The sequence below is a fragment of the Bombina bombina genome, chromosome 6 (assembly GCF_027579735.1).
Source record: "Bombina bombina isolate aBomBom1 chromosome 6, aBomBom1.pri, whole genome shotgun sequence".
NCBI classification, from domain to species: Eukaryota; Metazoa; Chordata; class Amphibia; order Anura; family Bombinatoridae; genus Bombina; species Bombina bombina.
Window position 1 is genome coordinate 1,049,734,962 of NC_069504.1, and position 13,508 is coordinate 1,049,748,469.

Below are 13,508 nucleotides of genomic sequence, written 5' to 3' on the forward strand. Positions count from 1 at the left end.
AAACAGTGTCAGAGTTTTATTAGCACCTATGCTGTGAACGCAGTTTGAAAAGGCTGAAGAAACATTAAAGGGACATTTTGCTCTAACATTTTCTGTGTATCTCATTGATGTTCAACTTCCTACCACGGTTTAATATTTTAGAATACTCATATAAATGTATTACTATAAAACACACATTATATTATTATATATTATAATTCTTAAAAATGCCCAGTGGCACATGGACAGATTTAGGAAAGGTTGTGGGTAGGGATGGGCGAATGTTTTGCAACATTCAAAAATTGAAACAAATTTTAACACATTTGTGTGTTCGTTTAGAATTTAGAATGTTTGCACAACATTTTAACATTTGTTTTTATGTAATAGTATTTCTACTGCTTTCTTTAAATGTAATATTCAATTCGAATTATGCAATATTCAAATTCAAAAATTCGAATCTATATATTTGTAATAGCATTTCTAATGCTCAAAATTGTAATATTCGAAGTATGCAACATTTTAATTCGAAAAATTAGAATCTATATATTTGTAATAGTATTTCTAATGTTCTCTTTAAATGTAATATTCAAATTATGCAATATTCTAAATAGAAACATTCAATTTTATATATTTGTATCTGTTATGTATCAATGTACTAAATTCCCTACAACACGAACTATTGAACCTCTGAATAGTATTTGTTAAATCGAATGTTACATTTGAAATTTCGAATGTGGATATTCAATTTCATCATGAACATTCGAAAACGAAAATAACATTTGATTACCGAATTTTAATGGATTTTCATTCTTATCAACATTCGATTGTCCAAAACAAATGTCCACAGGACTATTCGTTCTACCAAACGAATTACACTTTCAGCACATTTGCCTATCCTTAGCTGCGGGGTACCCTCTCTGCTTTAATTGAAAGGGAAACTAATAGGAGGTGTATTACTGAGTACGTCTCAGTAGGGATGTGCATTCATTGCTTTTATGTACTGAATACTAAATATGGCCGTGGGCAGCAGCGTTCAGCTCTAGATTAAAGGGACATGAAACTCAAAAAATGTCTTTCATTATTCAGATAGAGAATACAATTTTAAAAAAGTTTCCAATTTACTATTTACTTCTATTATCAAATTTCAAATGATAGGAAATACTGCTGCCATCTAGTGCCCTTGCTAATGTATAAGATTGTTACAAAACTGCTGCCATATAATGCTGCAGGCACGTGCACACGCCGGAACTTACCTTCCTACTTTTCAACAAAGGATAACAAGAAGACGAAGAACATTTGAAAATAGGAGTAAATTGGAAAGTTAATTAAAATTGAATGCTCTATCTGAATCATGAGAAAAAAACTGTGGGGTTTACTGTCCCTTTAAGTGGGGAATGTTATTTATGCATGACTGTTGTATTGTGTAGATGCAAAACCTCATTGGTAAATTGAACCTTGGAATGAAACATTTTCTATAGTGTGATATGAACTAACATCATTTATAACAACATTTAACAACTAATTAATTAATGGCTGCATTCAAAGGATTTAAACTGATTTTAAAATAGTGCTGTATGTTTCTGTTCAATGTATCCTTAGGGGAAAGTTGCTTATTGGCTGATAAGAATAACAATACAAGTCTATTGGTGGACACAGGGACAATCCTGCACATCATAAAACATCATTTTATTCAGTTAGGAATATGTTAAAAATGTCATATACTTTACATACAGTACAAGCTTTTATATACAAGACAGAAAACAAACTTAGGGGCCGATTTATCATGCTAGGGTCAGACATACGCTGTCAGCATTTATCATTGCACAAGCATTGCTTGTGCAATGCTTGTGCAACACCACCCCCTGCAGATTCACGGCCAATCTGCCGCTAGCAATGGGTGTCACTCAACTCGATCGTATCCGATCGGGCTGATTGCTGTCCGCCGCCTCAGAGGTGGCAGACGAGTTAAGGAGCAGCAGTGTAGAATGCTCACTGGCGGTTAAGCACCACAGCTTTATTTGGGAACAGGGACACATCCCACAAGCATAATATCAATGCATTTTTTTAGCACAGGAACAACCATATCTTTGGAAAATTAAATTAAACAAAGCAATATTTTATTTCTTTGATGCAGCGGTTCTTATGAAAAGCAGAGTTAAAGGGACAGTAAATTAAAAAATGAAACTCTCATGATTTAGAAAAAGTATGCAATTTTTAAAAAAAATCCAAATTTTTTTCTATTATCTAGTTTGTTTCATTCTCTTGGTATCCTTTGTTGAAAATCATGCCTAGGTAGGCTCAGGAGCAGCAATGCACTCCTGGGAGCTAGCTGCTGATTGGTTGTTGAATATATATGCCTCCTGTCATTGGCTCACCCAATGTGTTCAGCTAGCTTCCAGTAGTGCAGATGCATTGCTGCTCCTTCAACAAGGATACCAAAATGAAGCAAATTTGATTATAGAAGTAAATTTGAAATTTGTTCAAAACTTCTTGTGCTATATCTGAATAATTAAATTATGTTTGCTTAAATGTAGATCCATCTCGTCAACTTTTTACACAGCTATTAGCTAGAAGCAACTATGACAAGATAGGAGTTTATGTACAGTAATGCCAGTATTGTACTTGCAGTGCTCTGTAAGTTGTGAGTTCTCTGTACTCAACTATCAACACTATCCTCTCTATCCTGGAAAGTTGATAAATTAAAACCAGCAACCATAGAATGACATATCAGCGAAGTCTAAACATTTTTAAAACAAATTAAAGGGACAATAAACACTTTGAGATTTTAATAGGAGTCAAATTACGAGTAGAGCGCAAATTAATGCTCCCGATTGAGTGTTACTTGCGCTAGAAGTAAGATGTTAGCGCTTGTATTACGTGTTGAAAATAAACTGTTTTTGTTTCACTCTTGCGCTAACCCGACGAGCGCAAAAACCCTTGTGCCGTTCAAGTATTCCTCCGTAGAAGTGAATGGAGTAAAAAAAAACGTACACCCCACTCTCACACAAACTTGAGCGCATATTCTCATTTGCGCTTACCCGACATGAAAATATGAATATTTCACATTCCAATGTTCTGCACATAGAAGAATATGTTCTATTTATTCCTAAATTCATATTTCTACATGTATCTGATGTTTTTTTGGTAAAATATATATCTATACCTTTATCTATACATGATTATATATACTGTAGGTATAGATATATATACTGTAGGTATAGATATATATATATATATAATATATATATATATATATAGGAATATCAATTTATAAATACACAGAACATATTCCACTTGTGCAGAATATTAGAATGTGAAATATTTACAGTAAATATAGTACAATAAATACATAATTAAAACCTTTGTTAAAAATTAATATTGCATAAATATGTTGTTACAAGTTTTTTTTTACTTAATGGGAAAGGGCTCCAATGCACTTATATATATATATATATGTGTTTATATGTGTATATATGTCTGTAAATACATATGTACACATATATAGACATACTGTCATAGCCAAAAATATTGGCACCCCTGCATTTCTGTCAGATAATGCACCACTACGTCCAGAAAATTGTTGCAATTATAAATGTTTAGGCATTCTCATGTTTATTTCTTTTGTTTGTATTGGTATGACACAAAAAAAGTGGAGACAAAAAGACAAATCTGACACATTCCATGCAAAACTCCAAAAATGGACTGGACACAATTATTAGCACCTTCTCAAAATTGTAAGAAACTATTGCATTGCAAGTTTGTGATGCTACTGTAATTTGTTATTAAGCTCACCTGTATCAACTAACAGGTGCTGACAATATAGAAATCACACCGGCAACCAGTTAAAATGACTCAACCTTTCTGTTGTATGTCTCTGTGTGCCACACTGATCATGGAGAAGAGAAAGAGCAGCAAAGCATGGACAATCTCAAGGTTACAAGTCCATCACCAGAGATCTTAATGTTCCTGTGTCCACTGTGCGCTACATTGTCAAGAAGTTTACAGCATATGGCACTGTAGCTAATCTCCCTGGATGTGGACGAAAGAGAAAAATTGATCCAAGATTGCAATGGAAGGATTGTTTGAATGGTGGATAAAGAACCTCGATCAACTTCCAGACAAATTCAAGCTGACCTTCAGGCACAGGGTACAAATGTGTCAGCTCGCACTTTGGGGCATATTTATCAAGCTCCGTATGATACCTGAAGGCTCGCCGGAAACAGAAGCTATGAAGCAGCGGTCTAAAGACCGCTGCTCCATAACTTGTCCGTCTGCTCTCAGGCCGTGGACAGAAATCAACCCGACCGAATACAATCGCATTGATTGACACCCCCTGCTAGCGGCCGATAAATCTGCAAGGGGCAGCATTGCACCAGCAGTTCACAAGAACTGCTGGTGCAATGATAAATGCCGACAGCGTATGCTGTTGGCATTTATCGATGTGCAGCGGACATGATACGCTACTTCGTATCATGTCCGCTCACACATTGATAAATATGCCTCTATACATCAACATCTGAATGAAAAGAGACGTTATGGTAGGAGACCCAGGAGGACACCACTGCTGGGCGAATGTGCTGTGGACAGAAAAAACTAAATTACAGCTTTTTTGGTAAAGCCCATCATTCTCCTGTTTTCAGAAAAAGAAATGAGACTTTTAAAGAAAAGAATACAGTCCCTACAGTCAAACACGGTGGAGGTTCACTGATGTTTTGGGGTTGCTTTGCTGCTTCAGGCACTGGATGTCTTGACTGTGTGCAGGCATTATGAAATCTGAAGACTACCAAAGAATTCTGTCGAGCAATGTAGGGTCTGCTGTCAGAATGTCAGAGGTCATGGGTCTTACAGCAGGACAATGACCCAAAGCACCCAGAAATGGTTTAAGACAAAGCACTGAAGAGTACTGAACTGGCCAGCAATGAGTCCAGCAATGATTTCAGTTATTTTTTCCAAGGGGTGTGCTATATATACTATATATACTCACATGTAGGCTACTGCCAAGGTGCACCGTATAAATTAATCCAAAATCCATCCAGCAGTACAGGCACTCAATGGTCTTTTAAAAAAAAGTTAATTTATTATATCACCTTTATCAAATGTAAAAAAATTACATACAACAAATATCCTAAAACTAATGACAAACTTACTAATATTGTGTCCTCACAGCATACCTCCATCGAGACTGGGCGTCTGACGTCATCACAGCGCATCATTGTGCGCAACGTCCTCTCCCCTGTGTCTACGTTGTCGTGGTAACCCATGTAAACATATGGCTATGCCAGCTGTTCTGCTCGTGTGGGATATACAATGATCGTTTCAGTTTTACTATCGCAGATCTGCAGAGGCACCAGTAGCGATGCCTGTTCACTTGGAATATAATAAATGATCCACACAGGATATCATTTGCATCGCTACTGAACCCCTTTCTGCGGCAGCACACCTGCAACGATCAATACCATATTAAAAAACAAAGACAATAACAAAATGCAAAATGTGTTAGATACATTTGTAACCCTCACTAAGTATATATGTATATCCTAGGATGCCTTACATATTATCCAATTCCTGCAAACATCAATGTCAACAATTTATACAAGAATGTTTTTTGATTGTACTTCCTGTCTCAAAGGATTATTTTAGAAACTTTAGTATATATAGTGAGACCCACAAAGACCATATATGTCAAAGTCCATAGGGAAATGATCAAGGAGATGTGACCCACTTGTATAAATTGTTGACATTGATGTTTGCAGGAATTGGATAATATGTAAGGCATCCTAGGATATACATATATACTTAGGGGGGTAGTTATCAAGCCGTCAACCTCAAATACGCTGGAATTCCGCAGCGTATTTGTGGCGAGCCTGATTCGCCTTAGTTATCAAAGGCTAGAGACCGGCAAAAGTAGAATTTAGTGACGTAAGCTTCGATCCGCCGGACTCAGTCCGACACAGATCGATTCTTATGTCACTCCAGATGTTCCGCACACAAGTGCGGCACAATCTGACTACTTTTGCTTGTTATCAAAAAACTAGCAGGTACGCTCGGCACTTTTCCGGCCCAGCGTACCTGGTTTTCAAACCGCCGCCCTGGAGGTGGCGGATCCCATAGGAATCAATGGGAGTCTGACCATAGCGAAAGCTCATGTTCGCTGCTGCCAGACATCCCATTGATTCCTATGGGAAACGTCTACACCTAACACCCTAACATGTACCCTGAGTCTAAACACCCCTAATCTGTCCCCCCCTACACCGCCGCAACTAAATAAAGTGTTTTCCCCCTAAACCGCCAATATAATGCGAGCTCAATCTGATTGGCTGATTCAATCAGCCAATCAGATTTTTCCTACCTTAATTCCGATTGGCTAATAGAATCCTATCAGCCAATTGGAATTGAAGGGACGCCATCTTGGATGACGTCCCTTAAAGGAGCCTTCCTTTGTCGTTAGTCCGTCGGGGAAGAAGGATGTTCCGCGTCAGTGGGATGAAGATGGATCCTGAAGAAAGAAGATTGAAGACCCCGCTTGGAAGATGACATCGCCCGGATGGAAGACTTCTTCAGTGCCACTTGGAAGATGACATCGCCCGGATGGAAGACTTCTTCAGCGCCCCTTGGAGGATCACTTCATCGGATGGAAGACTTCTTCTGCGCCCCTTGGAGGATCACTTCTGCCGCTCCGGATATCCTCTTCGGTTCCATCGGTGGCTCGGCTGAGTGAAGACGACTCAAGGTAGGATGATCTTCAGGGGGGTAGTGTTAGGTTTTATTAAGGGGGGTTTGGGTTAGATTAGGGGTATGTGGGTGGTGGGTTTTAACGTTGGGGGGGTTGTATTTTTCTTTTACAGGCAAAAGAGCTGTTTTCTTTGGGGCATGCCCTGCAAAAGGCCCTTTTAATGGCTGGTAAGGTAAAAGAGCTTTGAACTTTTTTAATTTAGAATAGGGTAGGGCATTTTTTTATTTTGGGGGGCTTTGTTATTTTATTAGGGGGCTTAGATTAGGTGTAAGTAGCTTAAAATTGTTGTAATCTTTTTTAAATGTTTGTAACGTATTTTTTTTTATTTTTTGTAACTTAGCTTTTTTATTTTTTGTACTTTAGTTAGCTTATGTAATTGTATTTAATTGTAGTTATTTGTAGCTAATTTATTTAATTAATTTAATGATAGTGTAGTGTTAGGTTTAATGGTAACTTAGGTTAGGATTTATTTTACAGGTAATTTTGTATTTCTTTTAGCTAGGTAGTTATTAAATAGTTAATAACTATTTAATAACTATTCTAACTAGCTAAAATAAATACAAAGTTACCTGTAAAAAAAATATAAATCCTACAATAGCTACAATGTAATTATTAATTACATTGTAGCTATCTTAGGGTTTATTTTACAGGTAAGTATTTAGTTTAAATAGGAATAATTTATTAAAGTATAGTGTAGTGTTAGGTGTAATTGTAACTTAGGTTAGGATTTATTTTACAGGTACATTTCTCTTTATTTTAGCTAGGCAAGCTATTAAATAGTTAATAACTATTTAATAGCTATTGTACCTAGTTAAAATAAATTGAAAGATGCCTGTAAAATAAAAATAAATCCTAAGATAGCTACAATATAATTATTATTTATATTGTAGCTATATTAGGGTTTGTTTTATAGGTAAGTATTTAGTTTTAAATAGGATTCATTTAGTTAATAATAAAAATATTATTTATATTTATTTAATTAATATTAAAGTTAGGGGGCTGTTAGGTTTAGTGTTAGACTTAGGTTTAGGGGTTAATAATTTTATTACAATGGCGGCGGTGTAGGGGGGGCAGGATAGGGGTTAATAAATTTATTATAAGTTGCGGCGGTATAGGGGGGGGCAGGATAGGGGTTAATAAATTTATTATAGGTGGCGACGGTGTAGGGGGGGCAGATTAGGGGTTAATAAGTTTAATATAGGTTGCGGCGGGGTCCGGGAGCGGCGGTTTAGGGGTTAAACTATTTATTTAGTTGCGGCGAGGTCCGGGATCAGCAGGATAGGGGTTAATAACTTTATTATAGAGGGCGGCGGTATAGGGGGGGCAGGATAGGGGTTACTAGGTATAATGTAGGTGGCGGCGGTGTCCGGGAGCGGCGATTTAGGGGTTAAACTATTTATTTAGTTGCGGCGAGGTCCGGGATCAGCAGGATAGGGGTTAATAACTTTATTATAGAGGGCGGCGGTATAGGGGGGGCAGGATAGGGGTTACTAGGTATAATGTAGGTTGCGGCGGGGTCCGGGAGCGGCGGTTTAGGGGTTAAACTATTTATTTAGTTGCGGCGAGGTCTGGGATCAGCAGGATAGGGGTTAATAACTTTATTATAGAGGGCGGCGGTATAGGGGGGGCAGGATAGGGGTTACTAGGTATAATGTAGGTTGCGGCGGGGTCCGGGAGCGGCGTTTTAGGGGTTAAACTATTTATTTAGTTGCAGCGAGGTCTGGGATCAGCAGGATAGGGGTTAATAACTTTATTATAGAGGGCAGCGGTATAGGGGGGGCAGGATAGGGGTTACTAGGTATAATGTAGGTTGCGGCGGGGTCCGGGAGCGGCGGTTTAGGGGTTAAACTATTTATTTAGTTGCGGCGAGGTCTGGGATCAGCAGGATAGGGGTTAATAACTTTATTATAGAGGGGCGGCGGTATAGGGGGGGCAGGATAGGGGTTACTAGGTATAATGTAGGTGGCGGCGGTGTCCGGGAGCGGCGGTTTAGGGGTTAATACATTTATAAGAGTTGCGGCGGGGTCTAGGAGCAGCGGTTTAGGGGTTAGTAACTTTATTGAGTTGCGGGGGGCTCCGGGGGCGCCGGTATAGGGGGTAGAACAGTGTAGTTACTGTGGGTGCTTAGTGACAGGCTAGCAATAAAGATGTCAAAAAGCCGAAGAGCAGCGAGATCGGATGAGTGATAACTCTCACAATCCACTGCTCATCGCCCCGTACTTGGTGCGCGGCTTTTTGACAGATTTATTGATAACTTAGGCATGCAGCCACCTCCACCACCAGTCACAGCCATGCAGCCACCGTCACCACCAGTCTTCAGGCAGCAACATGGACAGTATGCTCCCAGGCATCAGCAGGGTTGGACTGCCTCCGTTGAGGACCCAGAAGTGATGCCACCACCATTGGCATACGACCCCTGGCAAGATACCTGGCCTGAGAAATATCCTTTTGGCTTTGAGGGGGAGCCAAGTCAGCCACGAAGTGTCCATGTCTTTACCCCCCCCCCCCCCTCAACACAATATCAGGCCAGTCATGGCTTTTCCACACAGGGGATGTTGCAAGATATGCAAACTGGACAGGCTGAGTGGTCACACACTAGTCGTCAATGGGACTACCAATCCAGCCTGAGAGCTCCACCATCCGCTGCTTCCCTTGGGAGAGCTCCACCATCTGCTTCCCTTGGGAGAGCTCCACCATCCTCAGATGAGCATATAGCTGAGGTTGTCCCTGAAGCACCAGCAGCTGAAGTTATCCATGAAACAGATGCAGCTGAAGTTGTCCATGATGCACCAGCAGCTGAAGTTGTCCCTGAAGCACCAGCAGCTGAAGTTGTCCATGACGCACTAGCAGATAGAGCAGAACCTGCACCTAGAATCACTGCTGATCTAGAGCCTGTAGATCCACTGTATTCTCCCCTGGGCGAGGAATACATTTCACTCCAGAGGAGGCTCATAACAAGCTGCAAGAGCATTCAAAGAGGCCAACAGAGGTTTCACAGGAGCCAAGAGAGGTTACTCCAGCGTAGCATCGAGCTGCAGAGGGACATTGCAGCATCATTAAATGGAATTGTACAAAATCAGTCTCAGATGATGAGAATCCAGTCTGATATGCAGATGCAGATGGACAATAGATGGCGGGAATAAAACCAACTCTTGAGTGTGTTGGTTGAGCACTTCACACACCAGCAGGACACTGCCTCCAGCCTTTCATCTGTGGCCAGCACTCCAGCAGAATCATCTGAAGCTTCCCAAACCAGGAGAACCAGGAAATCCACTCCAGTCACCTCTGCCCCCTCATCCAAGAAGCAGAAAAAAAAAATATTCTTATAGTTCACCATAAATCTTGTCCTCTGTTATTTACCATATAATTGTCATCCACATCCATGTGAGGGGTGTTTTAGTACACTAATATTGTTAAAACATATAATAAGGCCTGTGTGGAAATGGCCCAAAAAAGGTAATATTATCCTGTTTCTGACATATTCTTGTACTATAACTCACATCCACAATAGTTGTTTCTGAAGGGTACATATAGTAATATTCACTTGTAAGATGTAAATCAATGTATCTCACATGCAATATATACAAACAAAAACATCTACAATTATATTTGACATTAATGCTACTTAACACAATGCAATTCATGGTATGAGGTGGAATAGTGCAATACTAACATGTCTCAGAGTAACACAGGCCACAAGCCACATGTTGAGTTTTCAGTAAATGGACACTATAGCCATCACAATACTTTTAGCTCAGAAAGCAGGTTCTGTGCCTACATCATGCTAAAGAAAATTGTGTGACCATAGTGTCACTTAAAGAACACATTTTCTCCATCACTGACATGTACACATAACTATTGTATGAAACACATACCTGTATACTGTGCAGATTAAAATCCCTCATATCACAAATTACATTGTGCACATGCATGTTATACAGTTTGACATGAGAATGAGTATTGTCCCTAGCATGTATCAATGTATATTGTATGCCCACATGGACATATATATGACTGTACTCCTCCACAGAACCTCCTGTCACCAGGCTGCAAACAGGCATGCCGCCATCTCCACCACCACCACCAGTCACAGGCATGCAGCCACCTCCACCACCAGTAACAGCCATGCAGCCACCGCCACCACCAGTCTTCAGGCAGCAACATGGACAGTATGCTCCCAGGCATCAGCAGGGTTGGACTGCCTCCGTTGAGGACCCAGAAGTGATGCCACCACCATTGGCATACGACCCCTGGCAAGATACCTGGCCTGAGGAATATCCTTTTGGCTTTGAGGGGGAGCCAAGTCAGCCACGAAGTGTCCATGTCTTTTACCCCCCCCCCCCCCCCCCTCAACACAATATCAGGCCAGTCATGGCTTTTCCACACAGGGGATGTCGCAAGATATGCAAACTGGACAGGCTGAGTGGTCACACACTAGTCGTCAATGGGACTACCAATCCAGCCTGAGAGCTCCACCATCCGCTGCTTCCCTTGGGAGAGCTCCACCATCTGCTTCCCTTGGGAGAGCTCCACCATCCTCAGATGAGCATATAGCTGAGGTTGTCCCTGAAGCACCAGCAGCTGAAGTTATCCATGAAACAGATGCAGCTGAAGTTGTCCATGATGCACCAGCAGCTGAAGTTGTCCCTGAAGCACCAGCAGCTGAAGTTGTCCATGACGCACTAGCAGATAGAGCAGAACCTGCACCTAGAATCACTGCTGCTCTAGAGCCTGTAGATCCACTGTATTCTCCCCTGGGCGAGGAATACATTTCACTCCAGAGGAGGCTCATAACAAGCTGCAAGAGCATTCAAAGAGGCCAACAGAGGTTTCACAGGAGCCAAGAGAGGTTACTCCAGCATAGCATCGAGCTGCAGAGGGACATTGCAGCATCATTAAATGGAATTGTACAAAATCAGTCTCAGATGATGAGAATCCAGTCTGATATGCAGATGCAGATGGACAATAGATGGCGGGATTAAAACCAACTCTTGAGTGTGTTGGTTGAGCACTTCACACACCAGCAGGACACTGCCTCCAGCCTTTCATCTGTGGCCAGCACTCCAGCAGAATCATCTGAAGCTTCCCAAACCAGGAGAACCAGGAAATCCACTCCAGTCACCTCTGCCCCCTCATCCAAGAAGCAGAAAAAAAAAATATTCTTATAGTTCACCATAAATCTTGTCCTCTGTTATTTACCATATAATTGTCATCCACATCCATGTGAGGGGTGTTTTAGTACACTAATATTGTTAAAACATATAATAAGGCCTGTGTGGAAATGGCCCAAAAAAGGTAATATTATCCTGTTTCTGACATATTCTTGTACTATAACTCACATCCACAATAGTTGTTTCTGAAGGGTACATATAGTAATATTCACTTGTAAGATGTAAATCAATGTATCTCACATGCAATATAAATTGACCCATTGGTATATATACAGGGAGTGCAGAATTATTAGGCAAGTTGTATTTTTGAGGATTAATTTTATTATTGAACAACAACCATGTTCTCAATGAACCCAAAAAACTCATTAATATCAAATCTGAATAGTTTTGGAAGTAGTTTTTAGTTTGTTTTTAGTTATAGCTATTTTAGGGGGATATCTGTGTGTGCAGGTGACTATTACTGTGCATAATTATTAGGCAACTTAACAAAAAACAAATATATACCCATTTCAATTATTTATTTTTAACAGTGAAACCAATATAACATCTCAACATTCACAAATATACATTTCTGACATTCAAAAACAAAACAAAAACAAATCAGTGACCAATATAGCCACCTTTCTTTGCAAGGACACTCAAAAGCCTGCCATCCATGGATTCTGTCAGTGTTTTGATCTGTTCACCATCAACATTGCGTGCAGCAGCAACCACAGCCTCCCAGACACTGTTCAGAGAGGTGTACTGTTTTCCCTCCTTGTAAATCTCACATTTGATGATGGACCACAGGTTCTCAATGGGGTTCAGATCAGGTGAACAAGGAGGCCATGTCATTAGATTTTCTTCTTTTATACCCTTTCTTGCCAGCCACGCTGTGGAGTTCTTGGACGCGTGTGATGGAGCATTGTCCTGCATGAAAATCATGTTTTTCTTGAAGGATGCAGACTTCTTCCTGTACCACTGCTTGAAGAAGGTGTCTTCCAGAAACTGTCAGTAGGACTGGGAGTTGAGCTTGACTCCATCCTCAACCCGAAAAGGCCCCACAAGCTCATCTTTGATGATACCAGCCCAAACCAGTACTCCACCTCCACCTTGCTGGCGTCTGAGTCGGACTGGAGCTCTCTGCCCTTTACCAATCCAGCCACGGGCCCATCCATCTGGCCCATCAAGACTCACTCTCATTTCATCAGTCCATAAAACCTTAGAAAAATCAGTCTTGAGATATTTCTTGGCCCAGTCTTGACGTTTCAGCTTGTGTGTCTTGTTCAGTGGTGGTCGTCTTTCAGCCTTTCTTACCTTGGCCATGTCTCTGAGTATTGCACACCTTGTGCTTTTGGGCACTCCAATGATGTTGCAGCTCTGAAATATGGCCAAACTGGTGGCAAGTGGCTTCTTGGCAGCTGCACGCTTGACTTTTCTCAGTTCATGGGCAGTTATTTTGCGCCTTGGTTTTTCCACACTCTTCTTGCGACCCTGTTGACTATTTTGAATGAAACGCTTGATTGTTCGATGATCACGCTTCAGAAGCTTTGCAATTTTAAGAGTGCTGCATCCCTCTGCAAGATATCTCACTATTTTTGACTTTTCTGAGCCTGTCAAGTCCTTCTTTTGACCCATTTTGCCAA